Source organism: Coptis chinensis, chromosome 7, assembly GCF_015680905.1.
Source record: "Coptis chinensis isolate HL-2020 chromosome 7, ASM1568090v1, whole genome shotgun sequence".
Lineage (NCBI taxonomy): Eukaryota > Viridiplantae > Streptophyta > Magnoliopsida > Ranunculales > Ranunculaceae > Coptis > Coptis chinensis.
In genome coordinates, this window is record NC_141462.1 from 53,563,539 (window position 1) to 53,583,813 (window position 20,275).

Genomic DNA, 20,275 nt, shown 5'->3' on the forward strand with positions numbered 1-20,275 from the left:
TGAAAATGGCGTTAATGATGTTGTGACACTTTGTTGTTAGCAAGATATTTTGTGATGTGGTCTTGGGACAGTAAATATTTACTGTGCAAGCACGATGCGTTAGCTCAAAAAATTTGTTCTATCTCTTTAGAGTACTAATACGTCATCTTTTAAGCTTATTTTTCAAATTCTTTAAAAATGAACTATTTAAAAAGACTGGCAGTTGTGGGATCAGATGGTAAGTGTTCTTAAAAGTAACAAATTCACAATATCATAAAGAGAAAAATAATCAGACTTTGTTGGTTATTGTGCTAGTAAAGTATGTTTTTTTACTAAATTACATTTGAATGGTTTATAAGCTTATAGTCCTTTTTATTTTCTTAGAATGTAACTATGTAACCATTCTATCTTTAGTTATTCTACTTCTCATCTTCTCGGATTTTTATTTTTGTATTCCTTGATTTGATGTTCTCAACTACGTCTTATCTTCCTGTAGATGTGAAGAAACAGATTCAAGCTTTGGCCTCTCAGACTATTGCATCCCATTTCTCATCTACATTACAGTCTGCTTTCAGCGTTGTCTGAATTTTTCGTTGAAAAATACTATTGGCTTGCATAGTAAACTGGAGTGACTGAATCAAGAGAACGAAAAAAAGGAAGGGTTGTACCTGGTTTTGTTTGTATCTGTATTTTTTGATACCTGCTATGCTATTTCAGACTGCGAATAGTTCTGCCATAGTTTAATTTCTTGATCACTAGGTCCAAAGTTTCAGTGCTTTGTAAGATGAGAATACAAGAAGGCTGATAGAAATTGAAGTTGATCCAAAAAGTGTATTGGGTTGGTTTGCTGCATTTGTATTACATGGTACTCACAGTTCAGCCTTTGTGTAAATGGCGCTCCTTATATATGAGAATTGTTTTTCCTGTTTGTTTATGGAAATGGTTCTAGAGCTTTTCAGTTGCATCCACTTTTAGTTTCTATTTATTTTCCTTATAGGGTTTCTCTGTACACTCAAGGGGAGCCAGAATAATATATATCATGTCTTTTGTTATCAATCTGAAATAATATTTACCTTATGCTTTTTCTTGAATTTACATTTCGTGAGTTCGGACATCCACTCTTTCGGTAACCTCCCGGTGATGTTAGCAATTCAATCCTAATCTATCTGTAGAATAAAGTTAGATACTGATTTTTTTTTATTTTTTTTTCTTTTTTGGCCTGAAAGTTCAGTATTAAATTAACCAACTAAATGAATGATTTAGAAGCTAATTAACTTTTTTACAGTTCTTAATTGATTCAAAGGTTGTTGAAACGCAGATAAGCATTCAGTACTTTTTGTAGGTTTGACCTTCGAAGTTTCAATTTCAAAGTGGGCTACTTTGAGTTTAGAAGCCCAGATCCAAAAAAAGTCATCAGTTCCTAGATCACTTCTCATTTCTAGGAGAGTAGCTAAGGCCAAATTTCTCATTTCTTGGAGATAACAGTGAGATAGAAATGGAGGAAGCGACTGGATTGGTGAAACACTTATTGATGGCAAAGTTTAAGGACGAGATTACCCAAGACCAGATTGATCAACTCATCAAGGGATTTGCCATTCTAAATAAATACTGATTGAGATTATACTAGCTGATTATGCAAGTATTGCACTTACTTTTCCCGACTGAGCATCAACAATAAGGCAATTCACATTGTCACTCAGAACAACAAGCAGCTTTCCGTTAGGGCTAACAGAAGTGTTCTACAGCCCATCAAAGAGTTAGCAGAATATTCCAAATATGACAGCAAGTTGCTTGCCACAAATTGTGTTAAAGTGGTTGATGCTGCAGTGTACTCACATTCACGGACCAGGGGAAGGTGAACCGACCAAGGCAAGCAAAATTTTCAGTGTCAAAGACCCTGCACATTGTTTGATGTCATCAGTCTTACACTCCATCTGCTCAACGTAAGTAAGAATTTCTATTGCGTGGTTTTCTTTTGGTAAATATCTAATTTCGACAATGCTTTTCTACTTCAACATTTCAACATCAACATTGTGTAGACCTGATTTTACCTATTGTAACCTAGCTTGAAATTCATGTTACTTCACCTATTTGCAAGATAGATTATTAAATGTGACATGGGGAATGACCTTAAAATAAAGATCCATCATTGGAATAGCTAGATCATATGCTTAGATAACTTCAAATTGGACACTGCTGGCGCTCTTTGTGACTTCAATGATTGCTTTTGCTATTTAGTATGCCTATTTTACTTTATATATTTCAATATTTGTATTTTTTTTGCCTACATGAGTGCTTACTAGGGGTGGGCAATGGGCCGGGTCGGGCTAGCTCGGCCCTAAACATTTAAAGCCTTTCAGATATTAGGGCCGGGTCGGCCCGGCCCTAAAGTCAACATAGGGCCGGGTCGGGCCGGGTCACAAGTCTAAACCTCAAGCCCTGACCCTGACCCTAGCCCTCTTTAAGGGTGATAAGAGCCCAAAACTGTAGTTTTAACCCCTTAATAATCATACTGTTAGACCAATTATGTGAATAATAAGTAAGAGTTAATACTGATTACGTGTTTTTATGCATTTCAGGCTTCAAAGTCCATTATCTTGGAAATGTGCCACTTTTAGCGAGATAAAGGAGCAAAAGTCGTGAGAACTTCGAATGCCATATCTTTGGACTCAGACCTCGGATTGAGGCCTACCTTATGTCAAAACGACCGGCTCGGAAAGAGCTTTGCAATGGTCCAAGCCTTGACCCAATCAGAGGAGCAGAAGTGGACGAAAAGTCTGTGGAAGCTAACTGCAGCTGAAGAGGCCTTTTTGGACTGAAAGAATTGGGTTTTGGGCCTGATTCTCTGGCCCAACCCATGGCTCCAAGCCCATGCACGAATTTTGGATCTGGATGTATAAAAACAAAAGCTTAGATCTTTGTTAATGGTAGCTAGTTAGACCTAAATTAAGATATAGAATTTTAGATCTAGTTTTATTAATTAAATTAAGTTTTAGTTCCATTTAAATTCTTGTTTTAGATTAAATCCTTGAATCATTGTTCTTGATAGATTAGATAAATAAAATAGTATTTTTTATCAAGTTCGAATTTGTCATTTCCATTTTAGATCTAAATTCAATTCTTGTCATTGTTTTATTCCAGCCATTAAATTAGATTCATTATTGCTAAATTAAGTAATTCTCAATTTCTCACATTATGTTTAGTTTAGATTCAATGGTAAATGTTAGATTGATGACTCAAGGCTAAACCTCCATTAGAGGGGTTGATGAAGCCTTGATGAAACCTTAGTTGTTTAGTATAGAAACGTTGTAGCACCTATTCCACTCTAGAAGGTCGGCGTTTAAGCCATGAGAATGGGTGGGCGACCTCACATGCTAGTTAGTACTTGGTAGAAATGCCATGAACACTAGGGATTAGACTCGGAATTCTTGCCGTGAAAACGTAAGAATCGAGATACCACAATCTGTACTAGGTCATTAAGTTGGATTCGAGGTGGATTCAATTCCCCTCTCTAATTCCTTTATCTAGAGTCAAACAATAGTATTTCCATAGCATTTGTAGTTAATTTCTAGTAATCATCTTAATTAAGTATCGTAGTATAATATTTCGTAAAGCTCTCATTGACTTAAGAGTGACTAGTTAGACTTAGAAAACAATCCATGCTAGGGAACTAGGAGTGGAGCGAACCGTTACTCCATTTAGTGCAATTAGCATTGAGAGTAGAAGCTTTGATAATAGACTTCATAAAAAGTAGAAGTTTAGTTTACTTACGTTTTGAATTCATCGTTTATCACGTAGGTAAACTACTCATTTTACAGTTATCAAATGGCGCCGCTGCCATCTTAGTTGCACTTTAGCATTGTTTTCATAATATAATTAGTTATTTTTAAGTAACATTTCACCCACCCACCCTTGTTTGATTCATCTTGTGGTTGGCGTTTGAGTTTTGGAAAAATTCGAAAAATGGCGCCAAGGCCAGCGCTACAAAAGGCGCGACCAGCTATCTTCTTGGACTTCGTTTATACACGAAGGCCCAAAGAAAGCGCGACCAGCTATCTTCTTGGACTTCGTTTATACATCGAAGGCCAGCTATCTTCAAAGAGAGCGCTTCCAGCTATCTTTGAGCTTCGACTTTGCCTTGGCGGCAGCAGCGCAAGATAAGCGCGCCAGCGCCCTCCTCTGAAAATTCGGGATTTCCACGGTTTGATTTAAACTTGAATTGTCAAGTTTTTTCGGTGTTCTAATCTCTTATTACACTGAACAGCGCATTACACAAGACGCTATTCATAAAAGCGAAGCAAGGGGCGCTATCGAGGTATTCCTTTCTTCCATACCTCGCATTTTTCGGTTAGAGGTTTTCTACTAGTATATCGAGAATTGTTTGGAGTGTTGCATGTTTAGTTAAAAGCAACTTAGTCTTGCATGAGATTAAAGGTGCAGTCGAACAAAAACAACAAAGCGTAATTACACCACAACAAACAAGTCTATCTAGTACACCACCCGACACCTCTAACTACTATCACACACACACCATACGACATAATGGTGAAGAAAGAGACTCCTCTCTCCGACTTCTACAAAGCTTTGGCGATAGCCCTAAGTCTTGCATCGTTCTAGCGGACCCAACGGGGATTTTGAATCCCCCAAATATATTTAATCTGTTACCCCGTTTTTCATGGGTTAGACCATGAAAAACCCTATCGGCTACGCGTGGGATTGAACAAGTCCTTACAACATTCCACCACCCTACGGTTGATGCGGACAGATTAAACTAAGGGTATTTCCTTTCACATTAGCCGATAAAGGCGTCTTGGTTAAGCTGCCCAAAGCCCTAATTACGTGGACTCGTGGGCTAAACTTGTTGTTGTTTATGGAACATTTTACCCACCCTAAAGGCGGATGAAATGCTTTCCAAGATTCATTTCTTCCGGCCGAAACCCTCATGAATCATTTTAAAGGGCATGGAATCGTTTCACCGATCTCCTTATAGAGTGTCCACACCATAACCTAGCAAAAGACCGTTAGTTAGGTGCCTTTTCAAAGGACTTCAACATCACCATAAAGAAGTCCTTGACATAATGGCCGGGGGTAGTTTCCTAAGTAAAGGAGCCTCCGGAGGCTTACAAATTTTTAGAAGACCAAACTAAGCGGAATAATAATTGGGGGTGATGATATCCCCGCTCCGCTAGTTTCTTCTTCAGCGATCAAGGCCGCCCGGTATGTTTGAGAATAAAACCGATCGAAACTTAAAATTTACTCGAATCTCTAACTAAAAAGTAGAGGCTATTTACGTTCAACAAAAGCCTATCCCGTCATGAATGTAAACTCCAACCCATGTACTTTCTGTTTGAGTCGAGCACCACGACAATTATTGTCCTCTAGCTTATGAACAACAACCACTAGAGCAAGATAATGTTTACTCTATTAATAACTATCCTATTCCTAAGCCCTTGGAGACGACATCCCAACTTCACCGGAGAAATAATCAACAAGTAACACCTCCGGTACAATAATCAAAGCGTTAGGCAAGCAAACAATTATAACCAAGCTTCACTTAGACAAGGACAAGGACAAAGTCAAGGGAATTATAATAATTATAACAACCAAAGCGACCTAGGGCAAGGTCAAGCACAAGGTCAAAATAATTATAATAATTATAATACCAATAGAGGTATCGTTCGGTTAATAATAATAACTATCACAACCCACCCATAAATAATCAACGAGAGATAGTTCGGTCGCACCACGTGACTACTACTACACTACACAACCGGATCGTATCGGCGCTTTATCTGAGGTTACCCAACAACTTTTCCAATCAATGACTAAATCAAACGAGCGGATCTTACAATCAATAAACCGGGGCATACAACGGTTAGCCCGAAGAAAAGCTCCACCAAAGGGCGTGTTTCGGTCAAGCGATACCAAACCACTAAAACGACAAACCACGACCTTTGAGGTAAACGGTAATTCTAGTGCGGAAACTACAATGCGTAGGTGACCTAAATGCCATCACCACTCTCCGGATTGCGGAAGAGTGGTTGATAACAAAATAACTTCGCTGTAGTTACCCCATCGATACTCCTTACACGGATATTGAACTAGATGCGAAATAGAAGCGAGAGGCCTACCGCGGTAGAGGTACCGGTTAAACCACAACCAAAGAAACCGAAAGCCAAGGTTACCGCGACAAGTAGAGCCATATCACGAAATATAGAAGCGAAACCACCGTTCCCTCAAAAATTAGCCATGCTAACTAGGGATACAAACTTTGAGGAAATTAGGAGCGTTTTCAAGAATCTAGCGATAAACCTCCCTTTTTCTCCGAAGCTATTAAAAGCTTCCTAACCACGCTAAGTTTCTTAAAGAGTTGTGCACTACTAGGTAAAGGCGAACATACCCAAAGGCGCCTTTTTAAGCTGAGCGGTTCCCAACTTTATCCGAAAATAATGGAATTGTTAAGTACAAGGACCACAGTAGATCCTCTTGTAAAATGCACCTTAGGAGATTCCCACCGCGGCGACCGGCTTTATTAGACACGGGGTGTTTAACTTACTCCCCGTATTACTTATATAAACAAATAGGTCTACGAAATGCAACCTACAAAAATAGCGTTGCAATTAGCGGACGGTCAATTAAGTATCCTAAAGGTGTAGTAAAACGTGCTTGTTAAGGTTCGGGATTTCTACTATCCTGGCTGATTTTGTTATCCTCGATCTGAGAAATTAAGCTAATGACTCTGTACCCGATCATCTTAGGGCGCCCTTCTTGGCAACGCGAATGCGCTTATAAATTGTCGCGATGGAAAGATGTCCTTATCTTTTGGCCATCTTTACGTAGAGGTAAATGTTTTAAAATGATGAAGCGATTACCCGGATTAAATTTCGGTAGATGGGGAGGTTAGCATGATTGAGAGTTTAGCTCAAGATTATTTTAACAACCGTTTCACGAAAACAATAATATGTACAAATTCCTTTCTTTTGGAACTTCTGATTTTGTAAATGACTCCTACTTAGAGGAAGTCAACACCATCTGGAATCCACACCAATTGTAGACCCGTCGGTTGCTCCATACACTGATTATGAAGATTTGCTACGGCGGTATTCATTATGCAAAATGAGGACCGGACGAAATATCTATTGATTTTCCACCCACCCGGTGCTTAAACCTCTTCCCGAATTAAAATATATACAACTTGATCCGGATGGTAGTCATCCGGTAATTATATCTTCTTTGTTATCTAAAGATGAAGAGACATCTTTAATAAGGGTGATTAGGGAACATCGATTACTGCGATTGGTTGGTCCTTAGCTGACATTAAGGGCATCGACCTAATATGCGCACTCATCGTATCCATTTGGAGGATAGCGAAGACTTCTCGCGAACCTCGGCGTCGCTTAAACCCCTGCCATGAAAGAGGTGGTTAGGGAAGAAGTCTTGCGATTACTTTCGATCGCGGGGAATTATATACCCAATCTCCGATGGCGAATGGGTAAGTCCCATTCATGTAGTTCCTAAGAAATCGGGGAGTTACCATGAGTGCGTAGCGGGAAGGGTGACTATGTTGTCACTCGAGGTCCTATGAAATGGAGAATCGTATTGATTCTGAGGCGTTTAAATGCTATGACGAAAGGATCACTTTCCCTTACCATTTATAGATCGGATGCTTGAGCGTCTGGGGTGGTCATGCCTTTTATTGTTTTACGGATGGCTACTCGGCTATTTTCAGATTATTATTGATATTGATGACCAAGAAAAACAACCTTCACATGTCCGCCGGAACATATGCCTATAAGCGAATGCCTTTTGGCCTTTGTAATGCTCACGGTACCTTCCGGTGATTGTATGCTTCATATATTTAGTGACATGGTAGAAGCTTTATGGAAGTTTTCATGGATGATTTTTTCTATCTATGGAGACTCCTTCCGCAATTTGTTTAACCTTTGTCTAAGGTTTTGACGGTGTGAAGAAAAAAGAGCCTCGTTTTAAATTGGGAAAAGTGTCATTTCATGGTCAAAAGGGCATAGTACTAGGTCATATTGTATCTAGTGATGGCATCGAAGTAGATAAAGCCAAACTAGATAAGATAAGCGACCACTACCTAAACCCGCGGACTGTCAGGTGAGATTAGAACCTTTCTAGGCCATCCTTGCGGGTTTTATAGGCGGTTCATTAAAGATTTTTTCGAAAATAGCTAGGCCTTTAACTAACCTGCTTTTGAAGGATGCAATCTTTGATTTTAATTTTAACTGTAAACAGGCTTTTGACACCTTAAAGCGCCCTAAACCTTTGCACCTATTATCTGACCTCGATTGGTCAAAACCTTTCGAACTCATGTGTGATGCTAGTGACTATCACGGTTAGTGCGATCTTGGGGACGAAAACTAGATAATAAGTCCAGCTGTTATTTATTATGCTAGTAAAACTTTAAAAGCGATGCTCAACGGAATTATACAACTACTTGAAAAAGAATTCTTAGCTGTCATTTATGCTTTAGATAAATTTAGTCCTTATTTGGTTGGTTCTAAAACTTTAGTTTACCGCGGACCATCGCGACCATAGGTACCTTCTTGCAAAGAAGGATGCTAGCGAGATTAATCCGATGGATTCTTCTCCTGCAAGAGTTCACATTAGAAATAAAGGACAAAAGGGGTCGTCAGCGTAGTTGCCGACCACTTATCTAGACTTACAAATGGCGATAGTAGTGATTACGAGTCCATACGACTCTTTTCTGATGAGCATCGTATGCTATTTTTCATCACCATGGTATCGCGGACATAAATTAAAATTATTTAGCGGCTGATGTTATGCCTCATAATTGGTCAAGAAATGAGCGTAAGAAGTTCTTGGCGAGTCAAGATATACTATTGGGATGAGCCCTACCTTTTAAGTATTGTCGCGGATCAGTTATTAGATGCGTTGCATTCCCGGTGGGAATATAATGAAGTTCTATCCTACGCCATGACAAAGAGTGTGGTGGCCACTTTAGCGGAATGAAAACAGCCGCTAAAGTTCTTCAATGTGGATTTTATTGGCCTACCCTTTTTAAGGATGCCCAAGTGCATTGCAAGGCGTGTATTAGTTTGCCAACAACTTGGGCGAATCCGCGAAAGCGTAATATGATGCCTTTAAATCCAATCTTGATAGTAGAAATTTTTCGATGTTTGGGGTATTGATTTCATGGGCCCTTTCCTGTTTCCCACGGTTATATTTATATTCTAGTTGCCGTGGACTCGTGTCTAAATGGATAGAGGCCCTAGCTTGCGTAGCAATGACCATAAGACCGTGGTATTTTTATTAAAAGAATACATTTTCTGTAGGTTTGGCATTCCTAAAGCCATCATTAGTGATGGGGAACACATTTTTGCAACAGTTGTTGCATCCCTAGTGAAAAAGTATGCGGAGTTACACACAAAATAGCAACTCCTTATCATCCACAAACTAGCGGACAAGTAGAAGTTTCTAATAGGAAATCAAAAGATTTTAGAAACAACGATGAAACCACGATAGGAAAGGAAAGTCGGTCGGCGTCTATCGGATGCCTTATGGGCATATAGAACTGCTTTCAAAACTCCTATGGGTATGTCTCCCTTTAGACTTGTATTTGGGAAACCATGTCATTTGCGGATTGATTAGAGCACCGTGCTCGTGGGCTATAAAAAGCCTTAATTTCAATATTGATGAAGTCAAAGCGCGAAGTTACAATTAAATGAGCTTGAAGAAATCCGCGATTCTTCTTCACGATCTCGAAGGATTATAAAACCAATATGAAGCGTGTTCATGATAAGCATATCTTTAGCGCCAAAGAGTTTGTGGTCGGACAAAGGTTTTGCTTTACAACTCCGTCTACATATTTTCCCGGGAAACTAAAAACCCGTTGATGCGGTCCTTTTAAGTTCTTGAAGTCACCCCTTACGGGGCAATTACCTTGGTAAATCCCAATGACAACGGTACCTTTCAAGTTAATGGTCAGCGGTTAAAACATTTTCCGCGAACTTTTGTCCCCACGATGTGGAGGAAGTCCTTTTCACGGGACCACATCTATGAGGAGACCTTGTCATTTGGTGTACTTAATTTCATTTCCATATCTTGATAAGTACACCATTCAGGTAACCGGGCCCTCCTTATGGAGTGTGTGGCTGTAAAATCTGCGGATCCTAAGTCCACAGTTCACATAATTCCGTTTTCCACTTTAGCATGTTTTTCTCGATTTTTTGAGTCATGTTCCTCTATGGAGTGAATTATGTATTTATTGTTTTAGGTGTTTCTTATAGTAAACAAATAAAAATAAATTAAAATTCATAAAAATCATAGACATAGCAATCCAACAAGTCTTGGGAATCGACTTTAAAGCGACCCGCGTTGTAAACAAATTTTGTGGTTAAAAATTTGTTTGGGGGTCAAAAAAATCGATCTTTCCATCGGATTGCTCGAACTTTCTAGTTGTGTTGTTTAGGTCCATTAGTATAGTTCATTTGGGTTGGCGTTACCAAATTTAGTGTTCATTAGTTAAGCATAACTTCGTCATGCACGCACTACGGCGTTTTCCACTATCTTATTCGTCACCCCGGTTGGAATCGAGTGTTTTATGGATCATTGGATTGGAAATTCTCTCTGATCATTTCCATATCTCATTAAAAGAATCGGACCCGATATGAAGCGGAAATCTAGTTTGAAATTAGCTAAAATGCGACAAAAGTCGAAAAATACGAATTGGGCTTGGGCGACTTCACACCTAGCATCATCGGCGACCAGCTCAAACTCTGTAAGTCAAAAATCCAAATCGACTCTTCTTCTATCTGTCAGCAGCTCCAAATCGCGATCTTCTTCTTCTCCGGCCGCTTGACACAAAGTATAAATCCAAACCCTAGCGACCCAAATAAAAAAAAAAATAAAAATAAAAATAAATAAAATAGAATACATTCAAATAGAAAGACCACCCAACCCCATTGTCAAACACCAACACAATCTCCAACCGTTTCCACCAACAAACCACCAACCAATTCGAGTTTTGAACCTGCGCCCGAACCTACCATAACCACCACTTTGTTGGTTTGGTTAGTTTTTCATCAAACTTCGCATCCACCACCATCTACAAACCCCAAATCGAGTAAAAACTTCAATGGCGCCGGCGGCGTAGAATTACTGCGGAAAAGCGTTTGCTTTGCTTCGAAGCGGTTTAATACATTTTTATGGCGGAGATGTTTAAAGCGAAATTGGAGCGGTTTGTGGTATTAAATGGAGGATTCCTACCACTATGATTTGGTGGAACAGTTTTATAAGAAAAGCGAGAAGTGGAGGGAAATAGGATTTTCATTAGGATAGCGAGGAGCGGAGGATTTACGAGGCGGTTGTTGGTGAGCTATTAGGAATCACCCACAGTAACCAACCTAGATCGACCAAGCGGGAAGCCCGATTATCTGCGGTTCTGTTTTGATGAAAATCACGGTCATAGAGGGTGAATACAATCACGATATCTCATTCGTTAAGCCCGGGCGACCACGAGAACCAATCAATCGGTAGGTGTCGCTCGGTGGATTGGTAAAAGCGTCCTCGGGAAAGACAAAGTCGGCGACATCGGACTTGATTAATGCGCTTGCGTTCTCTCGGAATTTGCAAAGCGAAGGAGTATGATTTCTGCATCCTTGATTTAATTTTGAATGTGATTAGAGGTGGGAAAGAGCCACGCGCCTCTTCCCGTATTGATCACTAAGATTATGCTCTCATTTAGAGCCGTCGCTAGATCTGTTCCTATTAAGATCAAATTGCCCTCTAATGCGGTATTTATAAGGAATGCATTCAAAAGACTTGGCGTTGTCTGCGAGAGCGGAAGTTGAGTCGGATGATGAAAAGGAAGATATGACATGGTTGGTTGAGGATAATTTTGATAGTCATACTTCTAATTTAGAGCGAATGATAATCTTTGCTTGGTGGTTTTGCGATCGCGGTTATCGTATCTGTGAAGATATTAGACATAGGCAGTTATTGCTTGAAATAAGCAAAGCGGACCTTGGGGCGGCGGTTGAAATGCTTTCGTAAAAAGTCGGGATGATATCTTGTCTAACATGGAGGTTATCCACAATAACCACCAAGCCCGATATCTTGCGTACTCAAGGCGAGATGGAAGCCGCGGCTTGTTCGGGATAGAGATGCTTTCTGACGCATGCCACTTTCGTGGATGAGTCTGTCTCGGTTTGAGTCGAGAGGCATGGCGTCGTCGTCGCCCGAGCCGGATAAGCTCAAGCCATTCGACACCACAGCCCGTCTCCATCTCGGGGACCATCTTCTTCCTGCGCCTAGGTGTGCACCATCGATTATTGTCCTTTAATTACATTGTTTTTATTGTTTTGTTAGTGGAATTTTATTTCAGTAGTTAGATTTGAGTATTAAGTTTGTTTGTTTTAGATTGCTTGGATTTCATATTATTTTAATATAATTTATTTTGATTATCTTTATTATAGTTGTCTTGGAGTAAAAGTTGAAAATTAGTCCGATCACGGCATATCTATGATTTTTTGTAGCGGTAGCATGATATGTAGGAGAGTTTAGAAGTTACTATTCTAAACCAAGTTTAAAAGATACCGGGGTTGTTAGGAAATCAAAGACATGGTTAGTTCCGTTTTTGGGTTTGGCGGTTTCTATTTCGAAATTGCCTTAAAACAATTTGGCAACTTGCCGATTCGTTTTGAAACCGAAACCTATTTAAACTTCCATCATACTACACTCACTGACCCACCTACACCCCACAATCATCTTTCACTTTTCACTCCGGCCCTTTTCTAGTTTTTTCTTGTTTTTTTTCTTAGAAACTCACTTTACGCACCCTCTGGCCAGCGCGGCAGCGCGACTTCTTCGCCCTACTTTCTTGTAAATCGAAAATTCACTAGAAGCGCCCCGCGCCAGTAAAGCGCGACCAGCTCAAAAACTTCAAAATCGAAAATTTCACTGGCGCCCAAATCGAAAATCGAGCGCGACCAGCTCAAACTCTATAAAGTCAAAAACCAAAGAGCGCGACTTCGCTCTATCTGGCAGCGCCCGCCAGCTTTTTTAAACCGCGAGAATTTTTAGATTTTCGAGGTTCTTCCGGTTTTTAGCGGCTATTCTACAAAGTAGTGTTGAGATGACACCACCTATAGTCATTCTGAGCAGTCTTTTTGAAGACTTGATGGGAACCTATACCTATGGACATCGTTCATGGCGGATCTTGCGATTAGGATGGCGGCATCTTACGGTGAGTGATGCCGATTCTTTTTCACCTAAGCTAACTGAATTCTTCTATAATAATATTACTTTTTTGTACCCAAAGGAGAACAAAATTTTTCCCTTACTATTGATGGTAAGACTATGGAATTCAATAAGCACTTGATAGCTTTGGTTTTGGGTTGCCATTACGACCACATGCACCGTGGGGATATATGACGGATAACTTCATACCTATATGAATATGCCTATTTCCATGAGTATTATGGGGGGAGGGTATTTAAATATCATGGACCAAGACCAATATAACATAAATACGAGTAGCCTATCACTGAATGTAGGCACAACCATGTTGTTCATCATGATGAACATTCTAGAAACGGCGGTTTATACGCCAATAATACCGGCCGGTGGCGTTTTCCTTGCTTTAGGCGAGGGGCGTCGTAGGTATGACATTCCCGAGTTTTAGTTCTTCTCTGAGGCGAGCCCATACCTTGAGGCATAAGTACCTTCTTATCTGTCTTGGTTTTGCCGCCTTATCTTGGCGCTTGCCTACCGTGATACGTACGCGATTACCGCAGTTGGAAAAGGGTCGAAATCATGAGACCTACCAATGGTGTGGTAAGATCATTCGAGCCATGACTTGGCGGGATGGCGAGTCTGCAACCACATTTGGTTGCTCCTTACACCCCATCGGACCAAATAACACTAGAGGGTTAGCATTAGTTGATGATACCACGGCGTAAAGGCGTGGCAAGTTGTTATGGCATGGCGGGGATCTTGAAAAGAACCTCATATAGAAGAGGAGGATGACTAGTAAATCTTTGGGGTGCGGGTAAGTTTTAGTTAAGTTAGTTATGCGCTTATGTCCCGAGCAATTTAATTACATTAACCCCATAATGGGTGGAACTCTTATAGTGTTGCGTCAGTTTTTATTTCCTATATTAGTACGTTCTAACATTGTTTTGCAGATGTTTCTGAATTTCCCGCGTTTCAATGGTATTTTTCCTACCCTCTTTATTTAAATGCTTTGAGGACAAAGCATGCTTTTTGTTTGGGGGGCATAGAAACACGTGTAATTAAGACATCTGTTAGGATATAGATATGTATAATATGCACTTGTTTTCTAGTTAAAATTTCAAAAATTCAAAATATAAATAAAAAGTATGCTATACACTTAGGAATATTGGTATTGTTTTCTTTCTCCATGCTTTTAACAATCTAGAAGTCTCCGTAGGCTGTTGCATCGAATAATTGTTAGAAACTTAGGTTAATATGTATGTAATAATCTTTGCATCTATCTATAAATTTATTACATGAGTATCTATGATTGTTAGCGATAAGTTTAAAAATCTAGGCTAGAGTACTTATTCTACAAATCCTGTGAGAATATAGCCTAAAAGCCTTATATGAAGCGAAACATTTGAGAAATGACACAAGGGAGAAGTAAAATCCGGATAGAAAATCCACCGTCCACTTGCTTGATCACTAAACCATATCCTAAAAAAGAAATTTAGGCGCTCTTTTGGATCGATATAACCGAAATTCAAACCTATGAATTACTTTCCGCTAGTAAGCCACTCTGAGCCCTTCTTTAGCCTTCCATAAACCACAATTCCTTTACCACATTACAAAAACAAAACAAAATAAAAAAATCAACCTACCCAATTTAGAATAAGTCGAGAATAGAATGAGGAAGAAAAGAAGAAGAAAAACACATTGTAAAAACAAAAATTAGTTAGTTGCTTGAGAAAATAAAAAAAAGAAGTTTCCATCCAAAGAAAAGAAAAAAAAAAAAAAAAAAAAAAAAAAAAAAAAAAATAGAAATAAATAAAAACTCCAAAAATATAGATAAAAGGGGAGTCAAAGCCCAAAAAAAAAAAATATGGCTAAGGATGGAAACAAAGTGTAGAAAAAAGTAAAATAACAAGGTTTTCTCTAGTTACATAATATGAAGACTCTATTATCTCGGACTTGTTCTCTAGAATATCCATTTCCTTCCTTCTTAAACCATCTCCTAATCCCATGACACCTAATAAAGACCTCTAGCTCAATTAGGAATAGGTTAGTGTGATAGTAAGTGGCGGATGTGTTTGATCGACCCGGCTTCCTTGTTGTCATTGAGATTGTAAGGTAAAGTGTGCCCACTGCTGCTTTAGATGTAAAAACAGTGGAAAAATCAGAGGGTTTTGTCTTGACATTTATGTGAGGACCTACTTAAGGGCGCTATTTCGAGTTTTCGAAAAAACACCTGCTAAACATTTCATAGTATTACTCATTGTTATATGTTTATTGTAGATGATTGATTATTATGCATATATTAACTTAGGGTTTTACTGTTATTCTTATGTAATTGCTATAGAGATGTATAGATAGTTGAGCATGAAGGGGAAAACAATAGTTTTATTTCTTAGTCGTTGTAGTATAGATGAAGTTTGTGAGTACCTTCATTTGGAAAACTCTCACGAGGCTATAACTTCGTCCACTAGGGAATTCCTAGTGGTTTAAGGCCTTGTTGCATATGGTCAATGCAATCGCACTCAATGTGAAACGAGATTAGATAGAACTCCATCCATTTTTGGTCACTTATTCTAATTTCTCATATTTGCTTGAGGACAAGCAAAATCTTTGTTTGGGGTGGTTTGATAAGAGCCCAAAACTGTAGTTTTAACCCCTTAATAATCATACTTTGTAGACCAATTATGTGAATAATAAGTAAGAGTTAATACTGATTACGTGTTTTTTATGCATTTCGGGGCTTCAAAGTCCATTATCTTGTGAGAAATGTGCCACTTTAGCGAGATAAAGGAGCAAAAGTCAGTGAGAACTTCGAATGCCATATCTTTGGACTCAGACCTCGGATTGAGGCCTATCTTATGTCAAAACGACCGGCTCGGAAAGAGCTTTGCAATGGTCAAGCCTTGACCCAATCAGAGGAGCAGAAGTGGACGAAAAGTCTGTGGAAGCTAACTGCAGCTGAAGAGGCCTTTTGAATTTGAAAAGAATTGGGTTTTGGGCACGATTCTCTGGCCCAACCCATGGCTCCAAGCCCATGCACGAATTTTGGATCTGGATGTATAAAAACAAAAGCTTAGATCTTTGTTAATGGTAGCTAGTTAGACCTAAATTAAGATATAGAATTTTAGATCTAGTTTTATTAATTAAATTAAGTTTTAGTTCCATTTAAATTCTTGTTTTAGATTAAATCCTTGAATCATTGTTCTTGATAGATTAGATAAATAAAATAGTATTTTTATCAAGTTCGAATTTGTCATTTCCATTTTAGATCTAAATTCAATTCTTGTCATTGTTTTATTCCGGCCATTAAATTAGATTCATTATTGCTAAATTAAGTAATTCTCAATTTCTCACATTATGTTTAGTTTAGATTCAATGGTAAATGTTAGATTGATGACTCAAGGCTAAACCTCCATTAGAGGGGTTGATGAAGCCTTGATGAAACCTTAGTTGTTTAGTATAGAAACGTTGTAGCATCTATTCCACTCTAGAAGGTCGCGTTTAAGCCATGAGAATGGGTGGGCGACCTCACATGCTAGTTAGTACTTGGTAGAAATGCCATGAACACTAGGGATTAGACTCGGAATTCTTGCCGTGAAAACGTAAGAATCGAGATACCACAATCTGTACTAGGTCATTAAGTTGGATTCGAGGTGGATTCAATTCCCTACAATTCCTTTATCTAGAGTCAAACAATAGTATTTCCATAGCATTTGTAGTTAATTTCTAGTAATCATCTTAATTAAGTATCGTAGTATAATATTTCAGAAAAAAGCTCTCATTGACTTAAGAGTGACTAGTTAGACTTAGAAAACAATCCATGCTAGGGAACTAGGAGTGGAACGAACTTCGTACTCCATTTAGTGCAATTCGCATTGAGAGTAGAAGCTTTGATAATAGACTCGTATCTAAAAGTAGAAGTTTAGTTTACTTACGTTTTGAATTCATCGTTTATCACGTAGGTAAACTACTCATTTTACAGTTATCAAAGGGCTTTAGGGCCGGGCCTATATATTTTCTTTTTTTTTACTACATCAGTTTTAAAACTCATTTATATTACAAAAATGTACAATAATCTACAAACTCAAAGTCCAACCAATCTAGTAATAATCCTGTATAAGTCCAAAAATTTAAAATGCACATCCACAATCTAATGAACTGAAGTACATCGAGAGTTCGGAATTTGTTCTTCCTTGTACTCAAACCTCACTAAAATTGCATTTAACATTGAAATACATAGACAAATAATTATATTATCATTTTAAAGGAAGAAGTAATATATATAAGAAGAAACATAATAGTTTTGGTTAAGGGTCATGGAAGTTGTTAAACTATTTGTAATATCATAAATTATTTCTATAATAGATTCAAACAAATATAATATTATCTTTCTTCTAATTTAAAAGTGATTCAAGCTTTGTATATGGAAATGAAAATATTGGCTTTTGAACAAGTGATGGAGAAAGGTTTGAGATTACAAATGTCATTTTTCTGACAAAGGGTGTTTTTTGGTTTCTATGTTACAAATGTCCGCCTGCTCAGATTTTGCTTTTAATGGTGTGGAAGGAAACCTTTAGTTTTAGACTTGGCTTGGATGTGAATAAAAATATAATTTATAAGAAATAAGTGAGAAAAGAAATTAAGAATAATAAGTTATAGACTTTGACTTGATGATCAAAGGAATAAAGTCTTATTTTTTATTAGGCTAGTGCTCATTGTTCTTCATGGCTGCTAAGTTGACAAGTTTTTGTTATATAAAACAAGTTATTGGAAGTACCCTTGGGTGTAAGTGATAAATTACAAAGGACAATGTTATTTTAATTGAAAATATTTAACAAAGAGTTGGACAATTATGGTATGTGTATTTATAGTGAAAGTATGAAATAGGGCCGGTTAGGGCTTGGTTAGGGCTTGGTTAGGGTCGGGCCTATGTTTTAGAATCTTAGCCCTAGCCCTGCCCTAGAAGGCATTAGGGCCGGGCCGGCCCGGCCCTAAACTCTGTGAGGGCTTTAGTTGTGAGGGCTTTATAGGGCTTAGGGTCGGGTCGGTCAGGGCCGGGTTAGGGTCGTTAGGGCCAAATTCCCACCCCTAGTGCTTACAGATATAAAGTTAGATACTTACATAAATGAGTTTTTAGGAAATTTTGTACCATTAAGATGTTTTATCGTCTTTAATAATAACCATGTACCATGGGTTGATCTTCCATACTACAGTCTAATTAATATTGGAGTCTATGAGTTTTTTTCTTAAGAGTTGAATCAGATTCAACAGTTTGGTTTTACCCCACTGTTGCATCTGCTTTGTTGTCGTGAAATTAAACATGTATGTTCATTGTTAATGTCTAATACTCTCCGTGTTCTTTTTTGCTCATTGAATATTGACTTGATTTAATTGATCTTCATTAATACTCCATTGTTTTCGGTAGGATGATTAGCCCTTTCTTGACTCTTAAGACAGCAAGTTTATTTTTGCAAGCCATTGAGATTTGCTGATAACCTTTTCAAGTTGGTCTTGAATTATTTTTCTTATTGTATTACAGCGAAGCCGAATCTGGATCAAGGCATCAAGTCAAATTTATAAATCTTCTTTCCGTTTTGATGCAATCTCTTGCAATCTCTTTCAGAAAGCGTATGATTTGGTGTTGGTGGAGATGGTGGATAGAGGTTCATGCCTCGAAGATTTACTTTCAATCGAGTTGTGATGCCTGATGGTCAGTTCAAAACCTGAGGCCTTACTCCTTAGCATGTAATGTAACTTAAGTGTGATTGTACTGATATGAGTCATTTGTAACTTAATATTTGTTTTACTTGAAACAAGAATAATCAGCAAGAGATTGCTTTCAGAATATCTTTTCATGCTAACTTTACATGGCGTGTTTCTTTTTGTCCATTGACTGTTATCTTTGTCTTCCGTTTCAGTATAGCAAATGCTTATAATTAATTATCTTTGTCACCTTTGTGGATCTGCTCCAGCAGATTTAGGCTCTTTTTAGCCTTTATAAAGATGGTTAGCATGGTTGCACTTCCTACTTGAAATGGCTTTTAGTATGTTAATCGCCAATCCTCTGTTGCTCTGTATGAAGTTGACAGAGTCCATTGAACAGACGGGGTTCTGTTGAATGATCCTTATGCACCTTCCTTTATGCCCTATGATCATTTTCTCAGCATAATTTTCTATGTAGTGGGAATAAGATAATACTTCACTTATGAATTGACAAACAAAAACAGAGTCTGCTTAGTATCACAGGGTTCCAACTTGCAACACAGCTTTAAGAATTGATTGTGACAATGAATGTTTACGGAATTTAGACAAAAAGATATACATCTCTACATATTAAATGGTTCTATAGTCTATATGGTCATTGATGTTGCGGCCTGATTCTCAGTATCCTTTTGCCTATGTGTGTATTTATCACCGTTTCATGCGGGGCCTGGGAAATACACAATTTATCAGAGACTACACAAGAAATTGCAGTCTCAACTAAAAAATGGTGAAATTTAAGTCTGAAGGAGGCACGAGAAGTGTACCCAATCATGACAAGCAACAAGAAAATGATCAGCTCCACTAGTTCTGTTCCAAAGAACTGAAAGAAGGTATAATCCAATAAAAAGTGGCTTTTGGCAGAATCTGCCAATGGTTTGCTTGCATATTCAATGAGGGTTATACATCAAGGCAAGTATCATGAGGAGCTTGCATAATTTGCAGGAGGATCCAAGTATGTTTTGTGATATGTTTAACAAATAAGCTTCAGATCAAAGCGACCAGTAACATAGAAGGTTTCAGCGATGGACAAGGCTGAGTTGGGTCTTAAGCTTGTGTAAAGTTTAGGCCGGGTTGTTGTGAACATCCTTTGCGGATGGCTGGAGGTGCAACATCTAATGCTCGCTATTTCATGAGAGAGAAGTTATTTAGCATGCCAACCTCGAAAAAAGGAGCCAAGTTCGAGGAACCCTTTGCTCTTTTGCCACTAGCTAGAGTATTCTTTTCCTCGACGAGTCACATCCACTAGATGAAAGGAGGGTCACCAAAAATCTCAACAGAAATGAATCCATCAATCTGAAGTGGTGAAACCTCAAGG